The 15220-nt window shown below is 38.2% G+C and overlaps 1 protein-coding gene across 1 annotated transcript in view; it reads right to left on the bottom strand.

Moving 5' to 3' along the window:
- The window catches only part of LOC113275271 (protein FAR-RED IMPAIRED RESPONSE 1-like), a 42077-nt gene extending 27131 nt beyond the window's left edge, over positions 1-14946 (bottom strand). Inside the window, exon 1 of the mRNA XM_026524745.1 lies at positions 14775-14946. The gene's annotated coding sequence lies outside the window, so the exon portion shown is untranslated. The remainder of the gene's footprint in view (positions 1-14774) is intronic.
- Positions 14947-15220: the final 274 nt, after the last annotated feature.

Below are 15220 nucleotides of genomic sequence, written 5' to 3'. Positions count from 1 at the left end.
TCTAATCTTAGCACCTATGTGAGAAGACGCTACGAGGGAGAGAGATAGACTAGGGGGTTCGATAGGTCTCTTGGTCGGCTGGTTGTGGTGGTGGTGGAGCTCGAGGTCTGGTGGTGGCAGTGGAGTTGCAGGCGATGGTGGTTCTGGAAATGGTCGGGTGGAGAAGATGAGTTCGATGTTTTGGGAAGGAGGGATTTGGGGTGGTAGTATAGGTTTGGGTGGTAGGGGTTGGTGTAGGGTGTGAAGCGGGGGAGCATCTGGTTCGATGTTTGGCGAGCTGAGCTGCTGGATATGGAGATGGTAGGTAGATCGGACGGCTAAGAGAGAAGCAGTTTGTAGCGACCGTTGGATGTGGAACACAACGAAGTCAACGGTGCTAGATTAAGTTAGGTGCTGTAGTGTTGGGCGGAATCATCGGGATTTGATGCACAGGCATAGGAGCGACCGTTGGATTCAACTACCATCTAATCTGAAGGCTTGGAATTTCAGCGCTGTGGTGCTTGGCAGAGACTTCGATTTTGATGCTCTATGAAGGAGCGACCGTCGGATGCTTCTGAGAACTGATCTGATGGCTGAGAACGGAGGCGCTTTTGTGTGTGAAAATGAGGTTGTGCGCACCATTCTTCGCGGCTTCCTTGCGTATTTCTCCCGGCTTTTCACTACTTTTCTGCTCTTTTCGCTCCGCGACTCATCCGAACTTTATTTATTACCTAAAAATGCAAAATTAATTAATAAAAATATTTATTCTTGAAAACAATGAAAATACAGAATATGGGATAAAATGTAGAATTAATGCGCAAAAGATGAGTTAAATGCCAACAAAAAGGGATAAATATATACAATATTTGGCACTCATCAAATACCCCCAAACCTGAATTTTACTTGTCCTCAAGTAAAACAAACTAAGGAAATCCTAACTATACCACTGTCGCTGGTCTCTCGAATGCATTTAGCGTATGCACTAAGCCTTTTAAACCACTAAGTGTCCCTAGTGGACGAGTTGAAGTCTCGTGAAGGTTTACCAGAGGTGTGCCTACAAAACCTAAGGACAAAATATAAGCTCATATTCCATCAAATGTGACATGTGCAAAACAGTTAAGCTCACAGCAAAATGGAGATGTCAATCTAGCTATCGAAGGCACAATCCTAGCACTGATAACAAATAAGGACATGTGATAAGAGTGTAAAGTGTATCTACACATGTGTAAAGAAAGATCTGAAGTTATGACTACTAATCACCAAGAGATAGTTTCTCAGGCTAAGAACTGAGGTCGAAATCTAGCTAGCTGTCCGGACTTTACGAGAATTGTGAATGAGTTGGAGGTATTTCACAATTCTCGCGTTGTACATCAATGGCATACACCCTCCTTGCTTATTACAACGAAACACAAAATCTTTACATGACTCTTATTTACATTGACATCTCTTTTATTTTTGGAACAAGAGATGATGGAATTGATAAATACTTGATTTTTTTTTTTTTTTTTTTTTTGTATTTTTCTGATTTTTTTTTTTTTTTTTTTTTTTTTTTTTTTTTTTTTTTTTTGAACAAGGAAACACTTTTGATACATATACAAAAGGAAACAAAAGATTACATGACACTTTGCAAGAGGTAGCCCTTTTTGATGCACCCAGTTAAATTCGATGGTTGTCTTTCTTAATGTAACCTCCACCTTCTATCCCAACCAACCAAAGAACAAGCTAGTCAAGTTTCGTTCAGTATTCTAAAGTGATTGGCAATCGTAACTTCCTATCCAACACCTTGAAGATCGAGGCCATACATGTATTGGTAGATCGTGCGCGTGCAAATTTCTTATCACTATGTGAATTGTGCTAGAATCAGGGTGCCTAAATATCTAGACTAAGACTCCTAATAAAAATACATATTTGCACAAGAGTCAACATTTCAAGGTAAATGAGCTCCATTTTTATGATTTTTTTCAATTTTTTTAATTTTTTTGAATTTTGATTTTTTTTAATTTTTTTTTTTTTTTAAAAAGAATTTTTCGTTTTCCAATTATAGCATATTATCGTGGTATCTACTCTATACCCCCAAAGGAAAACAAAAACAAACAACCTCATGTTTCAAAATATGGAAAGAATTAAAATGCAACATATGGAAAGGGACATGCTGAGTAGAGTAAAAGGAGAGAGAATACCCGATTTCGAAAGCAGAATTAAAACTCCGTTATTCAAGGCAAAAAATCCAACATATTCAGCCGAGATCATATTGGATTAGCAAAATATATACAAAAGGAACAAAAGGGTTTTTAAAATTTTATCTACTGGATTATATACAAAAATTCACCATACACTAACAATCTAAAGAGTTGAGGATCAACCCAAAAGAAAAGTGTAGAGACAAGAAAGTTTCAAAACACTAAAATTGGACTTAAATGGGAATGAGAGTGAAAAACCGAATGAATCACCCCTAAACCAAATTTTCAACAGGTTTACTTTTAAGCACAAAATCTAACAATTTTAGGGGTTCAGGATTCAAAAGGTCTAACTCATAATGGACTGTTTTCGGGATGGGCAAACATGCAATTTCCAACTGTGGCTCTTTAAAAGTGTTATATTTTGAAGCAAAATAGTCCAAGAGGACTTGGGAAGCACACAGTTCCAATCCTAGATTAGGAATTTTCAGAAAAATTGGTTTTACAATATGGGTACAAACCAAATCTAGGTTGGGTGGAAGGCCATCAGATTGTGACTTAGGTAGGAGAATAGGCATATCATTATCAATCAAATCAAAATCTTCTAACTCATCTACACATGTCACATCATGCTCACATCATCAATCACATTGGCAAGATTACAATCAGAATTATCAACATCATCAACAGATTTATTCTTTGTATCGGCACATCAGGGGAAACATCACATGGAATACTAGAAGAAATATCATGCATTAAGGTCGGGGCAGAGAAGCCTAATGTATTTGAACCCAAAGGTTCCATAACATTTTCAGTATAGACATGTTCTTCTAACATAACATCATAATCATCATCATCATGATAGGCATTTTGCAATCTAGGATAATTTTCAATCCTAAGGTCGGAGCTATTACAAGAATAAAACTCTAATTCATAGGGTGACTCATATCATGTGGTGTTGTTCCTGTTTCCCTAACGGATTCCCATTGATGGGTTTTTTCTGCAATCTCGGCTAAAAAATTCCATGCATCATCCACAGATTTATCAATAAACTCACCATTACACATAGACTCAACCATGGTTCGAGATTTAAAGTCTAGTCCCTCATAGAGGATGACGACAAGTCTCCACTTCTCAATTCCATGGTGCGGACATTCACTCAACAAATCATTAAAACGTTCAAAATAGTGAAAAACAGTTTCCTCATCCAATTGGACAAAACAATTGATATTTTGACGAATAGCGATGGTCCTATGGTGTGGAAAAATTTTTGGAAAAATTGATTAGTGAGTTGTTCCCAAGTGGTGATTGATTGTGGTCTCAAACCGTAAAACCATGTTTTGGCCCTTTCTTTAAAGAAAATGTAAACAAACGCAATTTCAGAGAGTCTTCGGACAATGATCAGGTTGCATAGTCCGACAAATTTGTTCAAACTCCCTTACATGAGTATAGGGGTTCTCAGAATCGAACCCTCGAAATATAGGAAGTATTTGTATCATGCTTGCATTTATTTTAAAAGGGTTATTGGTTTGAGGTAAGACAATACATGATAATGGAATTTGTATTGATGGATACATGTATTCATGGAGAGCACGAGGTTGGTCCATTTTGAAATGACACAAAGCCCACTATTTGGTTTTAAAGGGTTTTCAAAAATTTGGTTTTTGATGGGTTTGGATTTTTGGGAAAAATTTGGTTTTGGTGGGATATAAAAGAAATTTGGTTTAAAATTGGGAGCAAAAGAATTTTTTTTTTTTTTTTTTTTTTTTTTTTTTTTTTTAAATAAAAGTAAAATTTGGTTTTTGAATGGGAGCAAGCCCACTGTGCAAGCCTCTAAGGAAATGGAAGGAAGGCTGCGGCCCACAATCGGTTATCAGCTCAGCTGGGTTTAAACCCAGAGTCCAAAATACAAGTCCAATGGAAAAATTTAAACAAGCCCACACAAAATAAATACAAGCCCACAAATTAAACAACAAGCCCACAAATAAATTATTACAAACCCAAAATAGAAAAATAAAAAGCCCAAAAAAATTGGGTTAATTATTACAAGCCCACAATTAAAAAATTTGGAAGCCCACAGGTTGGGTTCTCTCAATTGAATGGGTTTAGGCTTACCTTTGTAGCACAGCCCAGCTGCTCTGATATTGTTGCAAAAACCCAGTTGGGTTTTGGTTCTTTTCCTTAGTGGCATCCCAGCAGAGGAAAAACAGGTTCAGAATCAGCAGGTCCAACAGCAAATGAAATGAAGCAGATGCAGATGCAAATGCTATGCAATGAAATGCAAAAATAGCTAATAAAAAACACAGAGAAAACACAGCACCAATCCCCGGCAGCGGCGCCAAAAACTTGGCAGGTCCGAAAAGGTGTGTAGAAATGATGCAATGAAAACGGGCCTACAGTAATACCGCAAGTGCACGGTCGTCAGTTGTAGCTCGTGCAAGTACGGGTCGATCCACAGAGATTGGGTGTGTTTCGGAAGTGTTTTAGCTAATTGGTTCCTAGATTTGCTTTGGGCTTAGAAGCCTTTTGGCTTAGATTGGGCTTTGAGTTCTAATGGGTTTGAATGCCCAATAAAAGGAACTGAGCTTGGGCTCAGTTTGTTCTCTTGAAATACAAATGGGCTTTGGCCTTTGAGTTTAGGCTTTATGGAATAAGCCCTCAGTTAAATTGGTTTGGGTCTTAATGAGTTTGGGGTTTGTTCTTTAACAAATGAGCTTTGGTTAAGCCCACAGATGACTGAATTGGGCTTCAGTCTGAAGTGTGATCTGGGCTTTGTTGATGAACTAGGTCTTGGGCTTAACTGGGCTTGAATTGGGCTCAGTTGGATTGGAACTTGGGTTCAGTTGGATTGGAACTTGGGTTCAGTTGGTCTAGACCTTGGGCTTCTGTTTTAGTAAAGAATCTGGGCCTTTGGGTTGATTTGGACTTGGCTTGGCAACTGCAAGGGCAATGCACAACAGGAGCAGGTGCACAGCAAGGATTGCAGCAGCAGCTTCAGCAGCAGCACTAGCAGGGGAAGCAACAGCAGGAGCAAGGGCTGCAGCAGTTGCAGGGCAGGAGAGGAAGCAAAGCAGCACAAGTGCTGCAGTAGAAGAGAAAGGCAGCTGCAGCTTGACAGCAGCAGTTGCAGAAATGCAGCAGCAGCAAAATTGACAGAAAAAGAACTGCACAGCAGCACAAGAGCTGCAGCAGCAATTGTAGCAAATAGAAGAAATGCAGCAGGAGCAAAAGTGACAGAAAAAATGCAAAACAGAAAATGCAGGTAAACCAAACAAATGAAAGAAAACAATACTAACAGTTGAAGATGGATGGCAAATTAGGGCATTGATTCCACCTCTTAACCTAGACTAAGTTGGATATTCCAATTGCAACCAAAATGTCCTCCCAAGGTACTAGTTATCTGATTAAAGCATAACTAGTCTGAGGTTTGGACCATAAGCAATTCACATGGGTTGCTGCACTTTCAGTCACAGGGGTATCCTAACTACAGAGTATGCCTGACATACAATGTGAGAGCAAAGTGATGAAAAGCAAAAATTGTAATCTCCTACACAGTGGCTTTAAGGTTTCATCTTCACCCTAGTGGTGAATTAGAACATGCTAACAAACATCAAACAGATACACACAACAACATCATACACATCACAGTAAAAAACATATGCAAATGGTTAACAGTGCAATGTAACAGGAGCAAGATAATAACAGTAACAGTTGAAATTAAGCTAACCCAAATTGGGTGGAAACTTGGCTAGTCCAAGAACAGTTTTTACATCTCCTACACATCCCCTTTTATAGTTTTACAAATCCCTAAAATTTCTACAAACCCTAATGTTGATAACCCTAAATTGATTTTTGGGGAAAATCAAATTTGACATACCAATTGGATAATTTCGACCCAACCCATGCTTTGTACTGGCTTTACGCTGCTCGAAATCCCCTATTCTTCGTCTTCTTTGCACTGCAACCCTATCTTGGAGCGAAACCCTAAGCCTGCCTCTCTTAATCTTAGCACCTATGTGAGAAGACGCTACGAGGGAGAGAGATAGACTAGGGGGTTCGATAGGTCTCTTGGTCGGCTGGTTGTGGTGGTGGTGGAGCTCGAGGTCTGGTGGTGGCAGTGGAGTTGCAGGCGATGGTGGTTCTGGAAATGGTCGGGTGGAGAAGATGAGTTCGATGTTTTGGGAAGGAGGGAGTGTTTGGGTGGTAGTATAGGGTTTGGTGCTAGGGTGTGAAGCGGGAGCATCTGGTTCGATGTTTGGCGAGCTGAGCTGCTGGATATGGAGATGGTAGGTAGATCGGACGGCTAAGAGAGAAGCAGTTTGTAGCGACCGTTGGATGTGGAACACAACGAAGTCAACGGTGCTAGATTAAGTTAGGTGCTGTAGTGTTGGGCGGAATCATCGGGATTTGATGCACAGGCATAGGAGCGACCGTTGGATTCAACTACCATCTAATCTGAAGGCTTGGAATTTCAGCGCTGTGGTGCTTGGCAGAGACTTCCGATTTTGATGCTCTATGAAGGAGCGACCGTCGGATGCTTCTGAGAACTGATCTGATGGCTGAGAACGGAGGCGCTTTTGTGTGTAGAAAATGAGGTTGTGCGCACCATTCTTCGCGGCTTCCTTGCGTAATTTCTCCCGGCTTTTCACTACTTTTCTGCTCTTTTCGCTCCGCGACTCATCCGAACTTTATTTATTACCTAAAAATGCAAAATTAATTAATAAAAATATTTATTCTTGAAAACAATGAAAATACAGAATATGGGATAAAATGTAGAATTAATGCGCAAAAGATGAGTTAAATGCCAACAAAAAGGGATAAATATATACAATATTTGGCACTCATCAAATAACTGTCAAGAGAATCACATCTTTGTCTTTTGTAGAGATTCGTTTTCATACATTTGAAAGTACAAGAACGAACAAGTTTGGGAGTTCCAATCGAGTTTCCAATGGTAGCATTATCAAGCATGAAAAGCCTAACTTCTTGTTGGATGACGTCATTGAGACCATTTGAAGAATAATAAATCCACAAATATCAAGACCTTGAGCACCCAATTCAAGGAAATAGACCAACTCCACAAATTCCCGACTCCACCGAGAGTTCTCAATTGTGGAGAGATAAAGATTAGAAATGCCAAGTTTTCCGAAAACCATCAAAGCAAGACTAAGAACATGGGTAGGAAATTTCCCTTCTATCCAATCAACATTCTTGCCACAAAGACCATTGGAAATGGTTTCATACGATGATCTTTCTCCTCTTAGTCTAGGAAGGCGAAGATTACCCAATGGAATTTCGGTAATCTTTGAAATCAACTTTCTATCAACTAGAATCCTTTTCCTACTTATCATAGTCTTCAATTCCAAGAAATCAAGATTAACATCATGTATATTAGCATAAAAGATTCTTGTGTGAGTGTCAAAACCTTCACCAAGACCATTAAAGATGTTACCAAGATTAAACTTCTCAAAACACACCAATTCTTATTTATGACCACTTTCCTCTACCAATTTCTTCTCTAGTATGAATCCACTAGAAGAAATATTTTCAAAAATCTTACTACTAGAATTAATGATGAACCTAATTCTAATAGAGTCTTGGTCACTTGGTATGTTCATACTCATAAGAGAAGATGAAACAAGTTTTTTGACATCTTCTTTGAATTCTTATCATAATTATTGATTTTCCCCGTGAAACCTAAAAATTGAGAAAAATAAAAGAATGAAAATCTTACTTGATATTCTCCTTGTAGATGATGACAAGCCTTTGCCTCTTTTAGACCTCCAAAATTGGTTTTAATGGAGTTGATACGTGAACCCTAAAACCACCCTTGTTCACGTACGCGTACAAAGAGATGAAGAAGAAGATTATGCGTACTGAAACCCTTATAAACCCAGACATGGGATTGGACCCGTTCAAGTTCCGTGATACATAAAAGGAAGGCAGGATTCTTATGAGGTTCAAACGACCAAAATTTAAGCCAAAACCATGAGGTTCGCACACTGTGAAAATCACGTCACAGTATGGCAAATAAGGTAGTAGAAAACTACATAACCTTATTTAACCTCAGGTAGACAGAAAAGAATCTGTCAAATGAGCTTTTCTTGTAAAAAAATATTTTATATTCCAAAATCAAAACTAACCCATAATACAAAAATTCACAATGCTAATCAACCCGTTACTTGCCCCATCTCAAGTTATATACATATGGGGTGAAGCCAATCTTGTTACCAAGAGGCTAGATGGGCAGAAGATCCCTCATGTACCATCTCTTGTTGATATTTGTGAAATGTACCAGAAGTATAATCATAGTAATGATGATACTCATGGTTAATTGATCTTTTAGACTCCATTTTCTTACGATTAAGGAATGAAGTTCTCCAACAATTGTAACTTGCAACAAAATCAGTAGAAACCTTTTTATCGATTCTTCCCGAGTTGTTAACAAGACCTGACTGCACGTCATGTATACATGAATTGACAGAATCAGAGTTTTTACCAGAAACCTTTTCCTTAATCGAAATTAGTCGTTCCAGCGATTTAAAAACGTTTTCAAAAGCCTTAAATAGATCTTTGTGAATTTATCCATCATGATAGTATTCCTCAAAAAGATTGAGAAGCAGTCTAATGAGGTCCCAAATTCTTGAGCTTTTGTTCACACGTTTCCTGCAACAAACCTTTTTAAAGGAGCCTTTATTTTTTCATTTAGATTGTTTTTCATCATCTAAGATTTCCAATGTCATAGATGACTTGAGATTATCTTGAAAGACCAGAGGTCTTGAAGAAAATAAACTCTGAAAAATATTTGAGGATTTCTGTTGTGCGTTACAGATGCACGGAACAAGTTTCCCGAAGTGATTTCCCATCAGGACAGACTTTAGGATCAAACAAACACAAACTTATAAGGTTTATCGTGTTTGCATGCTCTGATACCAATTAAAAAAGCGGGGGTATAACAACCACACTCAATAATTCGTTCGGCAATCTGTATGGACTAACTCTAATATAATTCCGAGAGCACCAACTTATTAAGTGAGATCAACCAAGAAAGATATCAAAGATTTATATCTCAATTTCTCCATACAATCTGCAATTGAACAGATAAAAACCTGTGAGCCCGATTGATATGAGAAATAACTTGGACGGTACCAAAGACCAATACCCAAGCGCCAATCAATTCCTATGCAACGATCAAGGTCGGATTTACCAATTGATCGAACTACGCACAACCTGTGAAATTTCAATTATATAAACAAATATAATGCGGAAAAGAAATAACACAGATACCAGAAGTTTTGTTAACCAGGAAACTGCAAATGCAGAAAAAACCCCGGGACCTAGTCCAGTTTTGAACACCACACTATATTAAGCCTCTATAGACACTAGCCTACTACAAGTTAACTTCAGACTGGAATGTAGTTGAGCCGTAACCAAGTTTCACACCGATTAAGGTACAGTCGCGTTCCTTACGCCTATAGAACCACACCGAATTCTGCGCACTTGATTCCCTTAGATGATCTCACCCACAACTAAGAGTTGATACGACCCAAAGTCGAAGACTTATAAACAAATATGTCTCCAACAAATAAGTCTATTCTGATAGATAAATTTGTCTCCCATAGAAGTACCTATGAAGTTTTACTTCGTCTTATGATAAATCAAGGTGAACAGGAACCAATTGATAATCCGGTCTTATACTCCCGAAGAGCAGCCTAGAAATATCAATCACCTCACAATAACTTAACTATATGGTAGTAGAAGAAGTTATTATGGAATCACAAAGAATGAGACAAAGAGCTTTGTGATTACTTTTTATATCTTACCTATCGGAGATAAATCTCGAGCAAATCTTAGAGAAGATAATACTCAATACGATAGAACAAGTAAGATCAGAATACGCAACTAATGAGAAAATAGTTGGATCTGGCTTCACGAATCCCAAATGAAGTCTTCAAGTCGTTAACCTATAATGGTTTTGGAAAAACCTAGGTTAAAGGAGAATCGACTGTAATCGCAACTAGGACACGGGAAAATTTCGGGATTAGGTTTTCCATTTGCTAGAGTTCTCCCTTATATAGTCTTTTAAATCAGGGTTTGCTTTCAATCAAAGCTAAGATAACTTAGTAACAAAGCATTCAGTATTCACCATTAGATGAAATCCTGATTTAAGATTCAAGTTAAGTTTGCTTTAAACCAAAGAAATATCTCTCCACCGTTAGATGGTCTTAGCTTGTTACACACAAATGAAATATACCTTCATTTAGATATGGGTAACCGTACCTAAACGTGTACATTGAGTTGGCTCAATAACAGTTAACCGAAGTTAGCCATATTATTACTTTTGGCTTAACCACATTCATCTAACACCTCTAGATCAAATATGATGTTCAATCAATCCTGAAAAATAATCAAATGAATCTAATTGTGTTTCAAATAGAGTTGTTCAATTGTTCACCATCTCATACAAATATATATGAACAAATTGAAACAAAATCGGATTGATTCGTAATCGTACAAAGTACTTATATAAGAATTAATTCATGAACATTAAGCCATGGTTTGCAAAGATTGCATTCCTTAATTCATAAATGTATTTGTTCATGAGTATCATACATAACCGATTTTAGAACTTTAACCACTAAGTTTGCAAACTATAGTTTCCGGACTTTGGTCTTGTCTAGCCATTTGTAAACGGGTACGCAAAAAGTCATCCCGGACCTAACTCAGGTAGAACCGTTCGCATACTGGTATGCAAACTTGGTTCCCGGACCTTAACAGTTAAAACCGTTCGCATACTAGGTATGCAAACAAGGTTCCCGGACCTGAATCATACCAAAATAGTTTGCACACTAGGTACGCATACTATGCTTGTTAGAGCACTGCTTGGTCGAACTCGCAAGCGTTGCTATCTCAAGCTTGTTTGTCAAGTTTAGTTTCTAAAACTATAAGTCTTGATTTCTAGTCTACTTATAGCTAAGTCTCAGATTAGGATAGAAAGTGTAGTTAAGCATTAGACTTCACGGCGTTCATCAATTGAAGAGAAGAACTACTAAGGGGAGCTTGTGGAACTTCATCAACAAAAGGTATGTGGAGACTTGAACTCATCTATCCCTCAAAAGTCTATCTACTCTATCTTCTATTTGATACAAAGTCGTATAACTATATAGACTTCGATTATACACATTTGATATTTCGAGCTGAGTTTAACTCGCTTACCATTTCTCGAAATATGTGTTGGTAAGCTTTCGCTTTAACCAAGTTCATCGTATATTCTTGACGAAAGTCAAAAGATGATCATGTGAAAATGCCTGGTAACATCTTACATGATTTGTGTGAGACAGTCATTTGATATAGACTCGGAATGTTTCGTATTGATCATTCTCGATCACTTGAAAATTGCTTTGAAGCTAATAGTTTGTGTGAGACAGCTATTGTCATCTTCTAAGAATGTCTCAATGATTGAAATGGGAGTTTAGAACAATTAACCATGATTGGCGTTTGAGGGGAAAACGGGCGGTTTTGGATCACACGCCAACGTGTTTGGTTCAACCGCCCGATTTTCCATCAAGCGCGCGTCTGTTCTACTGCCTCACTCAACTAATCAATAATTTTGTTGGTTGGCCCATCCGTTTTTCATGTTAGTTGAGTCCATAGTGGGAACAAATTGAACAAACTACAAGCTTGTTGAGTCCATAGGAACTGCTCTTCGGCCCCAATCTTCAAAGTGACCAAATTTCTTTAACCGGAATTTGATATAGTTCTCCAGAGTCTTGGGCCGAATGTCAGTTGCTTTCCATGGAGTATAGAAATTGCTGTAATGTTAAGTATACCCAGATCAGATTTCGATGGGGCTAGTAAGAAAAGATGTCCACAGGATTTATTTTTTTTATTTTATTTTTTTTATCCTGGTGTTGGGATAATGGCAATACAATATTTTTGATGACAGGTAAAAATGAGAACCAAATTCGTGGGTAAACGACAAAATATAAACATTACTTGAATTTTGTTAATTACACGGAGCCAGGCAGATTCCTATTTCTTGCTTCTTTGCGTGGTTGGCATTTACACCATTTATCGAAGCAATGGGTGCAATTACCTTGCTTTGACTACACCCCCATACTGATTTTTGCTTTGAGTTCATGTATAGCATTCATCACGCTAATACTCTGGTCTTTGCAATCTGCTGACATCATTGAGACTTCATGGAAATACTTGCACATCTCATCGTATTAGATTGACACTCAAATCTTTGTAACTGGCTTTAACAAAAGAGCATTTCCGTTTAATGTCACGGAGCTAGGCAGATTCTTATTTCTTGCCTTCTTTGATTGTTGGCATTTACACCATTTGGCGAAACAACAGGTGCGACTACATTGCTTTGACTAAACCGGCATACCAATTTTTGCTTTTAATTCATGTAAAGCATTCATCACAGTGATACTCTGGTCTTTGCAGTCTGCTGACGTTGTTGCGATTTCATGGAAACACTTGCACATATCATCATATCGCTGCGCACTTGGGTTGACATCTAAATCTTTGTAATTGGCTTTAACAAAAGAGCACTTCCGTTTAATGTCCTTCCTCCATCTAGAGAGAATATACTTAGATGGCACTTGTTGCACTTCACTTTGGGTCAGCACAGAGACTGCGTGCCTGCATATAATCCCGCTAAACTTGAACAAATGACATGTGCAATTCAGCTCGCAGTCTACTGCATTGAAGTTAACAATAAACTTAGCATCCTTCTTATTGTCTCCAACTTTAACATGCTCGGTGACTTGAATTACAAAAATAGAGTCTTCCTCCTTAACAAGAGAGGTATAACAATACAGCTTTCCCATTATCTCATCCTGAAATTCTTTAAATTTTGTATTGGTGTAAACTTCTTGAAACTGTTTCTCAATCTCATAATGAGTCATGCAGTCATACCTTGAATATAGAGATTCATAATCTGCCCGGCTTTCCTTTTCGACCTTACTTCTTATAATGTTATCATACTGCTCTAGAAACTGCTTCAAAGTCGTTTTGGAGTTCACATGCCCATTGAATAGTGCACAACTGCTCTCACTACGTCGTGCAGTTGACATTCCTGCCCAAAAAGTTTCTTTTGTATAAATTGGAACCCAGCGATGCCGCTCGACATACAGTTCTTTTAACCACTCGTTGTCATGAAGACCATATTTCTCAATCACTTTTCTCCATTCATCTTCAAACTCATCTTTGCTGGTAGACTCGCAAACAGAATTCTGCAAAGATATTTTAATAGCTTTGTACTGAGAACATCCTTTCAGCTTCTCTCGAGTCGTTTTCATCACTTGCCATAAGCACCACCGATATTGGACATTAGGAAAGACAGTTTGAACAGCCTTTTGTATAGCTTGGGATTGATCAGTGATAATGGCTTTTGGAGGAATTCCCATCATACATGCCAACCAAGATTTAAATAACCACAAGAATGTCCCGACATCCTCATTTGACAGCAAAGCATATCCTAATAAAACAGATTGTCCATGATGATTCACGCCGACAAAAGGAACCAAAGGCAGAGCAAATTTATTTCTGAGACATGAAGTGTCAAGTGTAACAACATCTCCAAAGTCTTCATACGCTGCCCTACTCCTTGCATCAGCCCAGAATATGTTTCTTACAGTACACTCTTCATCCATGTCCATCACATAAAAGAAATTTGAGTTACTAGTTTGCATTTTAACAAAAAAATTCTATAAAACTGCATCATCACCTTCCTCAAGTATTGATGTTTTCACCTGACCATAGTTATTTCGAGACCTTTTATCCCCAACCATTAGCTTTTCACATACCCCACTTTGAACAATGTCACCTGTCCGCGACTGTTGACGTACTCTTGTTTTTGCATCTTGATCCAACTTCTTATATTTAAAACAGTGTGTCTCGCCTGGCGTCAGCGGATGGTTATGCTCAAGCGCAACAACGCTCAATATAAAACTACCATCACACTGCATTATAGTTCTTATCTTAGCCTGGCAATTAGTTCCTGAAGTGAGGTTTGAGTATCTATTCTTTGATGTGCTCACTCTCTTTTTTTCTCGAGAACATGCATATGTGAAATATTTTAAAATCCCATGATCATCACATCGTGTTGATCTTCTATGTACACGAAAACCTTGTTGAATACCATAATTTGCATAATAACGATAAACATCATCTTGGGAGCTAAATACTATACCTACCTTAGGTTCTTCAAGTTTTTCGCTCCCTTCCAAATGTTGCTCATTACCCTGCTGGCACTGGCCATTTCCTACATTAACATCGCAAACGCCCTCCTCCTCCACTGCAAGCATATCAATTCCTGTACTTTTCATTTCCTGCAAAGATTTGAGCAAATGAAACATATATAATTTGAATGTCAAAAATTCCACAAAAACAACTTAGGGCAAATTCCCCTCACAAAAAAAATCACATTATTTTTCAATTGAACTAGGGAATGAGTTTGAATCTCTTAAAAAAACAAATTTACTAACGGGGATTCCAATCCCTAATAGTATCATTATTGATCAATGCCCAAAACCCTAACCCGAATAGAAAATCTAATTCACTACAGATGCCCTAATTAACAGGATTGGAACAATTGCTACTTACAGTGAAGTGTTGGTTATTCAGTAACAATACATCTCCTTCATTGTAACACTGAATAGGGGTAAAGAAATCGTTAATGGCGTCTAGCCATGGTGTCACTGGAAGACAACCTAGTGAAACTGTTGTAGTAGTAAAAATGTTGAGTTTGGTCAAAAGACTCAAAACAAAAAAATAAATAAAATGTTGAGAACCAAAAATGAATCAAGAAAAATCCGAATTTTATTATACGGATGGATGGGGCATACTCAAGTGGGCCATCCACCGATTGACGTGCATTTTAGGTTCGGAAATGCTAGGTTGACCGCACTTGGTCCCGAGCAAAAATCCAGACCGAGAGAGAGCTGCGCCCACTTTTAACCACTAATGATCCCAATGCTAAGAACCTTTAATAAAGGCCATTGGATTCCTTTATCGGGATTTAGCTCCGGAGCAATTGCGGTACGTGTAGC

The sequence above is a fragment of the Papaver somniferum genome, chromosome 4, assembly GCF_003573695.1.
Source record: "Papaver somniferum cultivar HN1 chromosome 4, ASM357369v1, whole genome shotgun sequence".
In the NCBI taxonomy this organism is placed as follows: Eukaryota; Viridiplantae; Streptophyta; class Magnoliopsida; order Ranunculales; family Papaveraceae; genus Papaver; species Papaver somniferum.
This window is presented reverse-complemented; position numbering and strand designations above follow the sequence as displayed.